The sequence below is a fragment of the Rhodnius prolixus genome, unplaced genomic scaffold (genome assembly GCF_049639745.1).
Source record: "Rhodnius prolixus isolate KJV_2025 unplaced genomic scaffold, Rpr scaffold_8, whole genome shotgun sequence".
In the NCBI taxonomy this organism is placed as follows: Eukaryota; Metazoa; Arthropoda; class Insecta; order Hemiptera; family Reduviidae; genus Rhodnius; species Rhodnius prolixus.
The window spans coordinates 27,426,583-27,443,217 of NW_027411593.1; the positions used below are offsets into that span (position 1 = coordinate 27,426,583).

General features: G+C 34.5%; 1 protein-coding gene across 16 annotated transcripts in view; it reads right to left on the reverse strand.

The window, feature by feature from the left end:
* EndoA (SH3 domain containing GRB2 like, endophilin-A) overlaps window positions 1-16,635 on the reverse strand; it is a 134,580-nt gene that overhangs the window by 72,013 nt on the left and 45,932 nt on the right. Inside the window, exon 1 of one of the 16 annotated variants that reach the window (XM_074122138.1) lies at window positions 59-149. The exons of the other annotated variants lie outside the window; for them this stretch is intronic. The gene's annotated coding sequence lies outside the window, so the exon portion shown is untranslated. Of the gene's footprint in view, window positions 1-58; window positions 150-16,635 lie in introns of those variants that run through there. 16 annotated transcript variants of the gene reach the window in all.

Sequence of the window (16,635 nt, forward strand, 5' to 3'; positions counted from 1 at the left end):
TAATTTTGTGTTTTTGAATTGGCCAAAATATTAAAATAAAACAAATTTCTAAACTTACCAATTACAAGAGAGATGAGTTAGAGCTGCTCTGAGCTATGTTGTGGATTCGGGAAACGAAGGCCCGCACTGGCTCCCGGAGCATGCGCTACATTACCAATCAATGCTCAGGGCATATACCACCGTCACTTCTTACACATTGGGCACTCTAGGTCCACTGTTCACGGATCCCCACTAACTTCTACCGTTTAATTTATCCTCTTCTTTTTTTAGTTTTTTTATTTTTAATTTTTCCTTTCCCATCTTTTTGAACTTAACAAATCTGTTATTGGAAGCTTTGCTTTTGAAAATGAATTCGAAAGAGGAAAGATTTTTGAAATAACAATACAAGTTTAACCCTTTATCGGGCGCAACTAATCTGTGAGATTAATGACCAAATATCTGTTAATTTCATCAAAAAAATTTTTTTTTTTTTTTTTGCGCATCAACAGCTGAGGTCATTAGCGCCCGGAGCTTTTTCCAGTGCACTGCCGGCCTCCGGACAGTGTTCTCTCGTTACAGACAACACTGTCCATCACCGGACAGTGAGCTGTAAAAAACTCCTAGGAAGAGAAAATCTAAGGGTCAGCTGCTGGATTCGAACCCGGGACCTCCGCGTGGGAGTCCAGTATGCTAACCTCATAGCTAATCCCTTCCCTTTCATCAAAAATGTTTTGAAAACGTATGAAAAATGTCAGTTTATTTCAATTTTTATTTAAAAAAAAAAAAAAAATTGTTAAGACGAAATGGAACATTAAGGTGAATAGAAAAAATCACAGAAATCCCTAATTTGGTGGTGCACAATATTTTTTAAATATACGGTAGTTTATTAGCATCATTATCCAAGGAATTCTGTACGTATTGGTGGACGCTTTGTTCAGAAGAGCGAAAAAATGACCATGAGCCATCTCCGAACGTTTCTGTACACTCTGTATTCCTATTGTCACCAACTACACATGGCAAACACAATAAAATATTATGGTTTCCTCGTCTAACTCCAGAAGTAGTTTTCTTATCCGACAATTTGGTTACTTTATCTGTACATACCCACTCTAATCCATCCGCATCATGTTCGTCTGAAAAAAAAGCTTCTTGTTCAGAGTCTGAATCTCCTTCTCTTTCTTCTTCTTCTTCTTCTTAGTCAATCCTCGTTTACCTTTCAGTGTCGAGGTGCCTTCACTAAAACCTTCCAACCTATCCTCAGTCAAATTTCTCCTTCTTCTCCAATCCAAGTTTTTCCTTCCGAAGTCCTCCCTCACTATCCCTTCCCATGTTGTGAGCGGTCTGCCCCTGCCTCTTTGACCCTGCATCTTGCTCTCCGGCTTGTGTCCATCCTCATCATGTGTCCAAACCATCTTAGCCTGTGCTCTCTCAGCAGTTCTTCCACCGGCCTGACGTCGAGATTAGACCTTATAGTAGAATTTCTTATTCTATCTCTCCTCGTCTTTCCCTCTATTTTTCGGAGGAAACGCATTTCGGCTGCCTGTACCTGACTGCTGTGTTTGGAAGTTAGAGCCCACGATTCGCTGCCGTAGGTTAAAATTAGGAAATAGGTATTTTTAAAAACCGTTACTTTCTTCTATTAAATGTTATTCTACAAAAACACTCATTGCATTAATAATCAATGAATGGGAAACTGTCTCATAAATGATAGTAAGGCGCCACGGTAGCCTAGCGGTTAGAGGCGAGACCTGCGAAGCTATTATGTATTGTGGTACTGGGATCGATTCCCCGGTCTTAGGCCTTGAATTTTATTTAATGTGGTTAATAAAAGAAATTTACAGTAAAGTATGTTTGCTAAAGGCCTCCGTCCACGTCACCTAATTGGTAGTTGGACGTAAAGTCTGCCTGAAAAAATAGGCGATTACTTTACTTTACTAATAAATGGTAGTACTTACTTTGTAAGAGTTTTTGATGAGAAAACCTGAAAAAAGTTTTCTACCCATCGGGCACAACAGATTACGCGGGCGCTAAGTAAGACCACGTAATATTACCGACAGGACGTTTGGCTAAAGGACCATGGTAAAAGAGGAAGCTACTGAGGGCTCATTCTAAGAAATACCTGAGTTGCTATCAATAAGCAAATGCCCTCTTCATCTCACAGATTAAATGCACCTGATTGGAGGGTTAAACAAAACTTAATAAAAAATTATTTAATTAGAATTTTTGATAGTTTTACTTCTTCCAAGGAGCCAGACTACAGACAACACTGCCCAGTGATGGACGGTGTTGTCTATAGCGATAGCGTTGTGAAGACGCCGGGCGACAAGACCTTAGCTGGCGCCTTAAATTATTAAAAATAATCATAATAACTCATTACTTACTAAGGCGCCACGGTAGCCGAGCGGTTAGAAGGCGAGACCTGCGAAGCTAATATGTATTGTGGTACTGGGATCGATTCCCCGGTCTTAGGCCTTGGATTTTATTTAAATGGTTAATAAAAGAAATTTACAGTAAAATATGTTTGCTAGTCGCCTCCGTCCACGACACCTAATTGGTAGTTGGACGTAAAGCCTGCCTGAAAAAATTGGCATTACTTTACTACTTTAAATAGGATGAAAAAATAATTGCCATTTCAGTCGAGTAAAAATTTATTTTGCCGAGCTTTCGACCTAGGGACTAGGTCATCATCAGGACTGTGGAACATATTTACAGTTTGTTAACAATGATTCTATTGAATTGAATATGTGTAATAAAACGAAATTTACAAAAATTATTTACCTAGTTTACAAAGTAATATTTTACATTATAGGGTTGGTGTGTCTTCTGTCTTTCTGTTGATGGACTGAGTGTGATCGGTCTGGTGTGGTATGTGTTAGGTTGTGTGGAAGTCAGTGTTGCCAATTGTCAAGTATTTTGTAGTAAGTTTGCGTATATATTGTTTAAATTGTTTGTCTGTTTTGAAATTTAAACTGTTTTCTGTCTTAGATATGTATATCATTTCTAGCAATCAACACTAGAAATCAGAAACCAACAGACAAAAAAGGAAAGTGCTAGAAATGATACACATATCTAAGACAGAAAACAGTTTAAACTTCAAAACAGACACCAACAATTTAAACAATATATACGCAAACTTACTACAAAATACTTGACAATTGGCAACACTGACTTCCACACAACCTAACACATACCACACCAGACCGATCACACTCAGTCCATGAATAGACAAGACAGAAGACACACCAACCCTATAATGTAAAAGTATTACTTTGTAAACTAGGTAAATAATTTTTGTAAATTTCGTTTTATTGCACATATTAATTTCAATAGAATCATTGTTAACAAACTGTAAATATGTTCCACAGTCCTGATGATGACCTAGTCCCTAGGTCGAAAGCTCGGCAAAATAAATTTTTACTCGACTGAAATGGCAATTATTTTTTCATCCTATTGAAACTTCATAGATTCATATCAGTCACCAAAAACAATGAACAACAATTTACTACTTTACTTTTAGTAATGATCTGGAGGACAAAAAATTAATTTCTTGATCTCGTATTATCAAAAGAGTAAACACGGTAACCAGCAGCAACTCTTTAGTGTTAACAGCGCACTTATGGTTTTTGGTCTGAGAGCTTATAGTTCTCAGAAGAGAAAAATCTAAGTGCAGACAGCATTACTTCAACAAGTTAAGTATTAATCAAGTCCTATCCCTATAAAATTTAATGTAAATAAGTTAGAGAAAATTTTAATCGATCATAATACTTACTCTTCCATAGAGAAAGTCAAATAAAATGTAATAAAAAGTAATAAAAAAAAAAAAAGTTACACAAAATGTCAGACCACTTTGAAGTTATCTATGTTACAAGAGAGATACTGAAGTGCCCACCTTTCAGACCCAAAGCAAAACGAACAGTTTATTCTCTACAGTTTGGTCTATATTTAGGGCCTGAAAAAAAGAAGCTTTGCTTCAATATAAAGACTGACAATTGCTTCTTTTTTTTTCTTCGCCAGTGGAGGTGTGCAACTGATAAAAATAGCTCCACTCAATGGTAAAACTTCAGCTGTATAAAGAACTAATTGGACAAGTTACGTTATAGATGCTTAAAAATAAGCGTGCCCCTATTTTTTTTGTGACATATACCAGTTAAATACAATCTCAATTTATACTCATCTCAAAATAGATAATTACAAACAAATACTATTACTAAAGTTACGTTTTATTGCTCTCATTAAAACAGTCTCGTTTAAAATGTAAGTTCGAACTCAGAAACAGGATAAATCTCGTAAAACACGTTATAATTAAATTTAAGTAGTGGTGAGGGGGGGCACATTTGAACAGAATTTACATTTTCTGTCACAGAGTGCACAGAATCGAATTATTGAACCGTTTTATTTTGTTTTCTACAACTTTCAAGTCTTCTTAACAGATCTATATCAATAAACAGCTGGTACTTTACATATATATATCTATATTTTTTTAATTTAAAAATGTTGTGTCAAATGTTAATATCTGCCCAACTGGTGGGGTAGCTTTGAACACAATATAAAATAGAAAGAAATGTTATTACTTTACTCTGAATCTACCTTCTATCAGTTATTTCTCTCACTACTACATTACTTTCTCTTTTAAACCACTGAAATCTAGTTCAAAAATCAAGAATGACTCAGTTCGGGATGTTGTAATGGGATGTAGTGATGGGTCTAGGAAGTTTGAACAAAATATTCGGTTTGTTGCGCTTCTTAATGTAGGTTCGGACCACTTTCCCCTTCTCTGCGATTAAACCAAAAAAAAAAGTCACAAACTTGCAGGTCGGTAGGGCGGCACATTTTAATTGTGATGTTGAAATGTGTATTCCATAAAAGAAAATATAATATCCAACACTTTTTGCAAGCAAATAGACTTACGTAAATACTAGGTTTAAAAATGCGAATTCCAAATGGTAATATGGACCAACAGTACTCACACCTTGTCCACTACAATCTTTACATTACACTTCCAAAGCTGCAAAGAAATTTTTACTTCCATCTTACAAAATATCATATTCCTCAATTCTGATTTTACAAAGCAATAAAAACGGAAGGAAAACTCTCGTCAATTAAATAACAGGTCTACCACAACATACGGAGAAAATTACTAATCATAAGTGTTTGAAATATTTGACGAGAAATTAAAACTGTTCAAATGTAAGTTTGAGAACCCATTCTTTCTGCTCTAGACTATTCATACTTATAAAACATTATTTTTTGATTTTGGCTTCCCATTTTAGGAAAAACAAACAATAATAGTTGGATAAATACGCCAAATTTTCTTTTTTATCTACCTACAACGTGGATATAGGTATTTTTTAAAACTATTTTCAATTTCCGTTTCAAATTCTCAGCTTTTAATCCGATTCCGCTGATATTATATTTCTTGAAAATAAATAATTTGGGCAGACATTGGCTTCTGTCATAAATACAAGAGACAGACAGAAATACAATAATTCTATTTGGTTATTCACATTTCAATCAATTTCTACTTTGGGAAGAGATCCAAAAGATTCAACTTATTAAACCCTATCTTCTCAAACAACAAAAATTTTAAATATAATTTTCATTCGGTTAATCAAGAAAAAGATGCGTATTTTGTTTTAAATTTTAGACAATTCTACAAACTAAATTCACAAATTAAATCTTCCTTTTTAAAAAAGAAAACTAATCTTTAATGAATGTTTAACCAATTATAATGAACAACTAACATGTTTTAAGATCGTTCCATCCAGTTGCAACTTTTGTTTAGAGAAACGTTATTATAAACGAAGTGCGACTAAAAACTAAGATCTAGTTTTTTTGGTGCATGGAATTTGCCCTCTTCTATGTGGAGAAGACACAGCAGACTAAGAATATCGTGTCAGTCCATGAATGCATGGAATAACTGATAACGAAATAAAGAGAAAGTGATTTAAAAAAATAATAAAACTGATATTGTCACGTGCGATTATTTTGTCGGCAGCTTTCACTTCTTTTATCGGACAAACAAGGATTCTGTTGTTTACCTCATTTTATTGGCACTAAAGAAGTTTTTTTTAAAATTATTTTTATTAGGGAGAAATCGATCAATTCATCTTTGACAAAACAGACATGTGACTACGACAAGAACTTTCATGGGAACCTACTTAGTAAACGTTTTTTGGAAAAGGAAGTAACTAAAGACTCGATATTCCACTGGCGGAAAAGCAAATATTTGACTAAGACTAGTGAAGCTCCAAGTACCAAGTTTTGGAAACAAGATGAACAGAACTGCCCACAAAAGGAAAATAAAACAATATCTCAGAAAATTCCATTAAAATACAAAAGATTCGACCAAATTTGCACCAAATTTCCAAAATTGATCAGAACCTATTTCTCTAGAGAGAATTTCAAAATATCCTAGCAGAGGGGGGGGTTATGTCCATAGACCTTCGAGCTAGTATACTGACAATTTCCAACGACGACATAAAAGTTTTCCTTTAAATTTTCTCGTTAACGGGCTAGCAGGTTGCAAAAATAAAAAAAATAAATGAAAAATAAAAATGTAGACGATTCACCAATAACTATCTTGGATGCTGGTTTACAATCTTCAAAATATGGTCGCCTAAAAAAATGTAGTAGTTCCTTAGACGTATTTTGAGAATATTTTAGAATTAAAATTTTATAAAATATAAACTTTGCATGTTATATTTAAAAGGCTTCTTTTTAATGTATATATTTTTTTAAAAATACACATTTAGAATTTGCATGTGGGGTGTGTCGCACTAATTATTCAGCATAAATTGCCATAAAGAAAAATTGTGAGCACGCACACTGTGTATAGGTATTTTTAATATGGCTGAAGTTGGAAAAAAAAATGTAGCAAACTTTTTGCTTCACTAAATAAATAATTAAAAAATTAATTAAATAAATTAAAGCAAATAATTTAATAATGTTAAGTCTTAATTCAAATTTATAATTGCAAAAGCAGCACTACAAAAATAGCAGACAGATTACAGTAATTGTAATTAAAGGGAGATTCTATAAAACTATGGTAGATCAGTTACCTAGAGAACCATGGTTTAAGGGGAACTGTCACTAATAAATGGGTTGTTACGACAATAAGCAGGCTGAGAGCGAACCAAGCTGTGTGCGTATCGTTATCTTGACAGGATCAACAAAAGGTCCTCTCATCTTTGCGTAGATTGCAATGAGGAGGAGGATTTCAAACATATAATAATGATATGTCCACGTTATGTAGTAGGAAAGAAAAAAAAAATGTTTGACGACTTATACAGGTATTTAGGTGCACCCTTTCGCTACGAAGACATGATATTCTCCACCAACATCTATGTGCTTAAGTCTATAGCAGAGCTAGCGAAGAAATATGAATGTATTTAAAAGTTATAGCCGATTAGAATGAATGTAAGAAAATGATTAGAGAAGGATTACGTGATTTTAATTTCGGTTAAGCTATAAGGATGGCAGGAATATAGAGTATTGATCCATCCATTAGTTGTAGTTTATAGTTGTATGAATGTGTGAAGCGAATATATTTATAAGTAAGAATGGAGAGTGAGTGATATTCTAGTGATAAGCACCTAGACGATGGTGGCTGTATGGCGAAAGCCATTGCCAAAATAAAGGCAAAAAAAGCCTTAATTTGGAATTCCCCGAATCATTTATTATTTATTTATTTAATAAAAAAAAATTCAAATAAAAATGATGGATACAAGAGACTGTTTTTTGAAAAACAGTCGATTTTCGTTAACTATGAATTTCCTCAAAGATTATATAAACAGTTGTATTAAGTGACACCTTATAAAAAAGGCTTAATGTCGCACTTTTCCTAGATCAATTTTAGACGGGAAATGGCATGAAAACACGTAACATATCTTTGTGCTTATAGTCATGATCAAAATTTATTGGTGACAAGTTCGCGAAACATGAAGAATATGGCGAATCTTTAGCGTATGCTCACGTGTGGCTTCCTCTGTGTGCATTAATTGCTATTCACCAGTTAAGCGTGTTTGACGTTTGAAATTACTGTTACGGTGCGTTTGACGTGTATACTCGTTGTGGAAAATATAAAATTGCCATAAAATACAATAAGAATATTATTTGGTGGGATGTTTCCTTTATCTTACCAATAGAACTGCGTGGAAGTCAGCCAAATGATAAGTGGTTGGTACATGTTTGGTCTCCGCATTAGAGATTGGGAATTAGGCACACAAATAGAAGCTCTCAACCCTTGTGCAATGCCGTTTTTACCTTTTAGATAGAGATTCAGACCTCAGTACGAGCATGATTTTTTCATTTTGCACAGAATTCAAAGCTCATTTCTTCCTTGTAAAAGCTCTTGCGTCCCTAGTTAACTAGAGCAATGCATGCCGTGAAGCGGTGCAAGATTTTGAATGAGCACAGAATGCTCTGGTAATCTCAAGCCCCAGAGATTGCAGAAAAAGTCGCTTGCAGTGACTATTACGACTATTGTAATATTTTGGTTGTTTTGCCCCCCTGCGTTCGACGTATATACACGTCATTGTCTGATTTTAATTCCGCACACTGTGGAGGGTTTTTTAAATTTAAATTCCACGCTTAACTGGTTAATTAGACAATTTCTATTTATAAATTAAAATTTACTGAATAATCTCCTTAAACTAACTATGGTAGCAACAAAAATTATTAAGGTGGTCTTTAATCATATAAAGAATAATAAAAAACTATGGCGAGTGCAACGTAAGCAAAATAAATCACAGTAATTTGAAATCTTGTACATATTTTGTTTTGGACCTCGTTTAAGCCTCTTCTAAAGCAGATTTTGGTCACAAATTGAATTTTTTGAAAAATGATTCTCCTTATTTTTGTTATTAAAACTGTTTTAATTCTGGCAGAAAGTAGCTGCTTTCTTAATCTCAAAATCTTACTCTCAAAACTAGAAAAACAAGTGTCTTGAGTTAATATTCTAAATTTTTGATCGGAAAGCGGGACGGTTCACTTTCCTAAAAGATGGTTTTTGATGTTTATAGTATCCCTGAGCGGTTTCGAGCTTTTAACCATCAGCTGACTAGATTAATCAGTTAGATGTCAAGATTTCGACGTCAATGTTTCCGTCTCGCTGACTCATTACAGGATCTAACCACATTTTTCAAGCAGAATAATGCTCAAGACAGTTTTTATTTTTTTTTTTTTACAAAAACCTTGAGAAAGAATTGAGTAAAAAGTTTTTAAAAATGAAAAAGAGGAATTGGGTTCAACCAAAAAAATTTTTTTAAATTTTATCAAAAAAAGAGATTATCACGATGCTGTACAATTTTGTGAAGTATTACATTATCATTAAACACCATGGAATTTACACATCATTAACTACGTAGTTTAGGGTTCAGATAATAGAAGTTATTTATTCACTTTATGATGGCCTCTAAGTTGCTAGAGAGGCCATTGCTTTAGGAATTTATTTGACTAATGTTTTCAACAATCTAGCGCCCTATTTCTCAACTTTAAATCGATTCTTATCAGAAGAATGAGAAACTAGAAACAAAAGAGCAAACATTACTCAGCTTTAGTAATATTCTCACAGCTCTTGTCGAAAAATTTATGATTTGTTCAAATAAAAATGAATAAGCATTTAGTTGAATTATTTATTTCATTTTTTATTAATAGCCTTTTTATTGAATAATATTATTTTTATTACTGTTCATTATTTTTGGTGACTGATTCATTGTTTCAATAGGATGAAAAATAAATACCAATTTCAGTAATATTTTGTATTTTTTCCGAGCTTTCGATCTAGGGACTAGGTCGTCTTCAGGGCTAATTCACACTCAGTCCATGAGCAGACAAGACAGAAGACACACCAACATGTAATGATGTAAAATATTACATTGTCAATTAGCCCTAAAGATGACCTAATCCCTACTAGATCGAAAGCTCGGCATAATAAAACAAAAATACAAAATAAGACTGAGATTGGCAGCTATTTTTGCATCTTATCATTATTATTATTAATAAACTCCTCAGGCAAACAGTTTCAAGGTTGAATTTTGCATTCACTATGGTTTAACTTTCAGCAACCACTTAATTCTTAATCATTACGAAGAGTTTGATCAATTGCTTCAAAGATATTCTACGCGGAAGCTATCCAAAACAGGATGTCTGGATCCAAGTGATATGACTAGCACTGTGGCTCAACCTATGGAGATTCATTGCAGATTGGATTCCATGTAATACGAAGAATGCTGCAGAGGAGCTGGAGGTGATCCAGAACGATATAAAAGTGCAAATGATCTTCTCTGATAATCAGGAACCTGTAGAAATCTCTAGCTGACCGCAATTGGTCTTTTAAGATAAGAGAATACCAAAAAAAAAAAAACGTGTTGACCATCTGGGTCAAAAGTACAGTGGGTTAGAGAGCCTTGAAAACGCTCATGAACTAATAAGAAGAAGGATCTAGCACACCATTCTGTGGACCTAAATCTGAGTTAGCAATTTCGAAGCTATAAAGCGTAGGTATTGTCAAGAAATGGAAGGTGGTGGATTTGGAGAAGAACTAGATGGAGATGAGTCTCTGTCGGCCGGCTAAGAGATTAATTAGAAGAAAGTAATCCGAACACTGAAAGTCCCTTGTTGCGTCAGAGGAAGAAAGCAATAAAAGATCTTAGCTGCAGTAATGACTGGGTACGCTTGCTTATGTGGCTGGACCCCTGAATGCTATTAGAAGGGACACAAACTCCCTCATTATATAGGGTGAAAATGGGCTACGAGAGACCGTGTATTGTTATTTAGCTCAATAATCCTCGCTTCCTGAATGCCAGTTATAGGATATTTGGTACTGGCAAGATATTAAGAGACCAGTGATATTTTTAGTTAATACATTGAGACCGACAGACTGATCAGTGAGAGAACTTTCGAGATTTTGGTGAAGAAAGGGTTGAGATGAGATTCTGTTATCCCTTTGCGCGTAAGGATATCTATCGCGTTTTTGCGGAACCAATAATAATATACCACCTTTTTCTTGTATTCCCACAAAGAATATTTGCATAATATTTCAGTCTTCTGTTGAAAAGAACCACCAAGATCACAGAATTTTTTCTCACTTCGATTAAATTTCCTTTGTGGTAATAAATTGCGTCCACAACTCCATCATAGTCACGTGAAGCTGAATAGTGGAACTGATTTTGGTAAACAGTGGAATAAACTTCAGCACCTTAAATTTGCCGACCAATCTATACCTTTTTGAAGGTAGATAGCAAAGCTATATATTGTGCGAAGGTAAATAAAATTAATTAAGTTAAAGAAACCCTTTAACAATTTGTCAGAGTTAATGAGCAACCACTCTATGAATCTCAATTAACAGCCTGGATAGTACCCACTGGTCTCATTCCCTGAACTAACTTATTGCCTACATTTTTAATTAAAATCTTTTGCTTGGATCGTCAGTTTTTTTATAAATGATAAATATTATATATTTTGGATGCCACTAATTTATACGATACTTTATTTTAAAGTCAAACGTATAATTCTAGTCCTATCTGTCGAATATTTTAGTCGTCTTCATTAAGAATTTTTCTACTTAAGAGACCTTCAAGTTTGTTTAATTTATCTGTCTGACTGCTTGAGATGTAATGAACAAAACCAACTGTATACAACAATACGGGAAGGGATTAGCCATGTGGTTAGCGTATTGGATTCCCACGCGGAGATCGCGGGTTCGAATCCAGCTGCTAGTCCTTAGATTTTCTCTTTCTAGGAGCTTATTACATACAGCTCACTGCCCGGTGATGGTCAGTGTAGTCTGTAACGAGAGAAAACTGTCCGGAGGCCGGTAGTTCACTGAAAAAAAACCTCCGGGCGCCAATAACTTCAGATGTTTACACGCCTTTTTTTTTTTAAACTCTCTTTATTTAATTTACAACTGCCAATTGGCAACAAGTAAATCGGATTACAATACATAAATAAAAATGGCTGGGAAGATTTGAATGACGGCCATCCAACGATAACCATCATGAGTCGGCTAACCACAAGATGCCGTTGAAGTGAATGCGAAGGATGCCCCTTTTCTAACATGCAATCAGGTGATCGCAAGGCCATCGACGCTTCAGTCTTCGGCGAGGATTTGAGGTAAGAGTAGTTTGGGACAGATTGTTTATGAGCGGGCTGATGTGTTGGGAAAGTTTGGAATGCAATTTGGTGAAACGGAATGTGGATAGTTCAAGGACAAAAGGGATTTACGCGCCTTAAATCATTAAAACAAAAAAAATATACTCGTACAACAATATCTCCTATAAATCTCTAAATATTTTATTCACTAACTTCTTGAAAAATTCATCTCCTTTACCTACATCTTATTACAGTTTTTAATTATAAAATCTGGAATTCTGAAAGATATTAAGAGCTGGAGGTCTTTACCCTTTTTATCTACCTTTTTAGATTAAACAGGGTTCCTTACTGGGTTTAGAAACCTATTTTCAATTTAGTGTCATCATGTATCATAACTAGGGAACGGATTCGTATGTATTTACATATTTTTTTCTAGGCAATTTACAGACGTTTTTAAACTAGAAGTATTCATACTGACACTTTTTAAGCCGTTTGAGTCTACTCAAACGAGACTGTAGGGCTGTGAATCACAGTGGGTACAATGGTTATTGTAATTTACACAGAATGCTGCTAAACAGTGACGGGCACTTGTTAGTTCTTTGAAGTTGTCTGACGTTGTCTGTTCTTTCAGCTCGTTCGTTGAAGTGTCCAATTCATTTCGTTCGGTCACTTAGTGTATTCTTTTTTTGGGTGAAATGCCACGAACATCGGCCTCAAACAAACAACTGGTTGTTGCTAAATATCTTCGCGAGTTTCCAGCAGAACTTTTTCGAAGTGATGGAGACATTTTGTACTGCACAGCTTGTGACAAGCGCGTTTCTTGCTCTCAACGTTCCCAAGTCACCCAACATATTGCCACCGGATCGCACATAGAGAATAAAAACAGAAAGAAAGAGAGGACGTCCCCTATCAAGCCTTCCTTACATCTCCATCATCAAGTAAGTCTACTCTGAGTACAGATCTGTGTCGGGCTTTGGTTAGAGCAGATATCCCTTTCCACAAACTTAAAAATCCTCATTTCAAAGGATTTTAGTCGTTACAAGTCCATCTTACGCCCAGATCGTCGTCACTTTACGTTCCAACATTTGAAATTTCATGTGGTTGCAAACAATTTCGAAGAGTGAAGTTTTCAAAATTGAAAATTTAACACATCTTTTTATAAATTGTAAAAATGTTCTTTTCTTGTATAAATAATTATAACTTGCCCCCCAAAATAATTCCATTTTCATAAAAAAAAATGTCCATTTTACTTAAATATTCCAGAAAATATTTTAAGAAAATCACATATTTTCCACATAATTGACGAAAATAAATGCATATTTTAATTAAATATTTGGCATTTTTAAATACATAAAAATCCGTTCCTTAATCATAACTATTCAGACATTAAATAATTTGTTACCTCAATTTTATGAGCGAACAATTCCAATTAGTTCAAGCAAACTAAATTAAAAATTGCAATAAAAATGAATAAAGATTCGAATATAAAATTTTGCAAAGACATAATTCAGATTGAACCTAAAATATTTGGAAAGTATATTCGGAAAGAGACAGAAACAGATGAGTTTATAATAAAATGAAACCACTTTTTATCAAGATATCCGAAAAATTCTTTAAGAAGCTGCGGAAAGCTATCACGAAAAAAATCTATCAGACGTTTCTAGTACATCTAACCCAGCAAATGACTAAATTTCTATTCGTTCTGGTCTACATTTTGGTTGGAAAACCAAACTCTGAGTGAAGAAGACATTAACGAAAATTTATGAACGTTAAAAGAACTTTAATGTCAAAAAGCCGTCTCCTTTTAGGCTTATACACTTCGTCCAACGCTGCTCTAGTTTGTTGATCCCTTTCGAATAATAGGATTTGTCCAAGTCTGAAAAATAGCCATTCGTTTCTGCAATCACCTCCTCGTTTGAATAAAATCTTTTTCCCGCCAGCCATTTCTTCATATTGGGGAACAAATAGTAGTCCGAGGGAGCCAAGTCTGGAGAATAGGGGGGATGTGAAACGAGTTGGAACCCTATTTCCATTAATTTTGCGACCACAACTGCTGAGGTGTGAGCTGGTGCGTTGTCGTGATGGAAAAGGACTTTTTTCTGGGCCAATCGTAGGCGTTTTTCTTGCAGCTCGGTTTTCAAACGGTCCAATAACGATGAATAATATGCACCTGTAATAGTTTTACCCTTTTCCAGATAGTCGATGAGGATTATTCCTTGCGAATCCCAAAAGACAGTCGCCATAATCTTTCCAGCCGAAGGAACGGTCTTCGCCTTTTTTGGCGCAGATTCCCCCTTGGTAACCCATTCTTTAGATTGTTCTTTGGTCTCAGGAGTGTAGTGATGTATCCATGTTTCATCCACAGTGACGAAACGACGCTTAAAGTCCTGCGGATTCTTCTGGAACAGCTGCAAACCGTCCTTGCAACACTTCACACGATTTCGTTTTTGGTCAAGCGTGAGCAATAGCGGCACCCATCTTGCAAATAGCTTTGTCATGTCCAAATGTTGATGCAAAATATTATGTACCTGTTCATTCGAGATGCCCACAGCACTAGCAATCTCACGCACCTTCACTCTTCTGTCATCCATCAACATATCATGGATTTTATCAATGATTTCTGGAGTAGTAACCTCAACAGGGCGTCCAGAACGTTCAGCGTCACTTGTGTCCATATGGCCACTCCGAAAATTTTGAAACCACTTATAAACTGTTCTAATCGAAGGTGCAGAGTCACCATAATGTTTACCAAGCTTCTCTTTAGTCTCCTGAGGCGTTTTGCCTTTCATAAAGTAGTGTTTAATCAACACACGAAATACTTTTTCGTCCATTTTTTGAAAATCACTCAACTTCTTCGATTCAAACGAATGCCAAACACAAAGAAATAGACCGATCTGGCTGAAACTTGGTGTGTGTTCTTCCAAGGGATGCTACTAACTAAACATAACCTCGATACGCGCCAGTAGTGCTATCTCTCTGACTTTGCACGGACTTTTCAAACGACCCTCGTACTACAGAACCATCAAGCATTCACAAATAGAAGTTTACCTGAAATAGGAATCATTCCAAACAATTGGCCAAAGAATAATAATTCTATGTTGGAAAGAGAGGATATACAAAATAATATGCACTGAATTAGCATACATTTTTACTTACAAAAAAACTTACGATATTCTGAAATCTACTTGAATGGTTTTAAATCTAATATTAAATAAAATATATATATATATAATATATATATATATATAGTATAGTGTGGTGAAAACTATGAAATAATAAAGTTTTTGTTGCCAAACAAATATAGAACACGCCATCTGTGATATCAGCCTGAAGTAAGTTTAAGAGTTGGGCCTCCAAGCACATAGTTTCATATTGCCAACTTTAATATCGCAAAACTTGGAATCAGAGAAGGAAGAAAACTTCTAAGACTTAAATAGTTTTAAGTTGAAGCAAGATATATTGAGAAAAAAAATAAATAAATAAAAATAATAATAGTAATACTAATACTAATACTATTATTATACAGGGTGTATACGGAGGAGTGGTCGAAACTTCAGGAGATGATTCAGCAGCTTAAATGCAACAAAAAATAATCTATTCACTTTGGCCCGATTCTCAATAGTGTTCAAGATATTTGCATTTTTCAACTTTTCCGTCGATATTCGCGTTTTCCACCATAAAAACGGCCGTAACTTTTCTATCCTTTCTCCTACAACAAATCTGCTTATTCCAAACGAAAGAGCATTAAATTTCCTATAAATATATTTAACCCAAAGCCTCAAAACGATTCTTATAACAATGAAATTTTTACTTGAATGTCTAAAAATTTCGTTCTCGATGATTTTTGTTAAAATTTTCAACTGCATTTTCTCAATGGTTAATGAATCAAGAAGCCACATAATTTCAGAAAAAGTTGCGCATTTATTGAGCTTCAAGACCATATGGATTTTTTGGTTTTTAATAAAACCCTACCCCGAACAGAGGGGTGTAAATGCAGAAAACTGGGATTTTGCGTAACCGACTTTTCATTACTAATTTACTCAAATGTCAATTTTTGGAGAAGGAAGAAAAAGAAAAGTAACCATTTTAGTTTTTCACAATCATTATTTAATAAAACGGAAGTAAAAAATAAAGTAGCAATAAAACGCAGTAGTTGACTACAATTGTTGGTGCAACTTATTTGAATGACATAATGGAGGTTTTTTTTCTTCAAAGTTAATTAATAATAATTCAAAAATAAAATGGTTATATTCTTTTTGTTCCTTCTCCAAAAATTGATTAGTTTTGAGTTATTATTAATTAACTTTGATGAAAAGAAACCTCCATTATGTCGTTAAAATATGTTGCACAAACAATTGTAGTCAAGAAACTAAAAATTTGCCACAATTCTTTCCCACTTCCTTGTTTGAATAGTTCGAACGATTTTTGTAGCAATTTTAACTGGGCACCTGCCTATTGTACTTTTTCACTTCTGTGTTTTATTGCTACTTTATTTTTTACTTCCGTTTTATAAAATAATAATTGTCCTAAACTAAAATGGTTACTAAAATGGTAAAAATTGATATT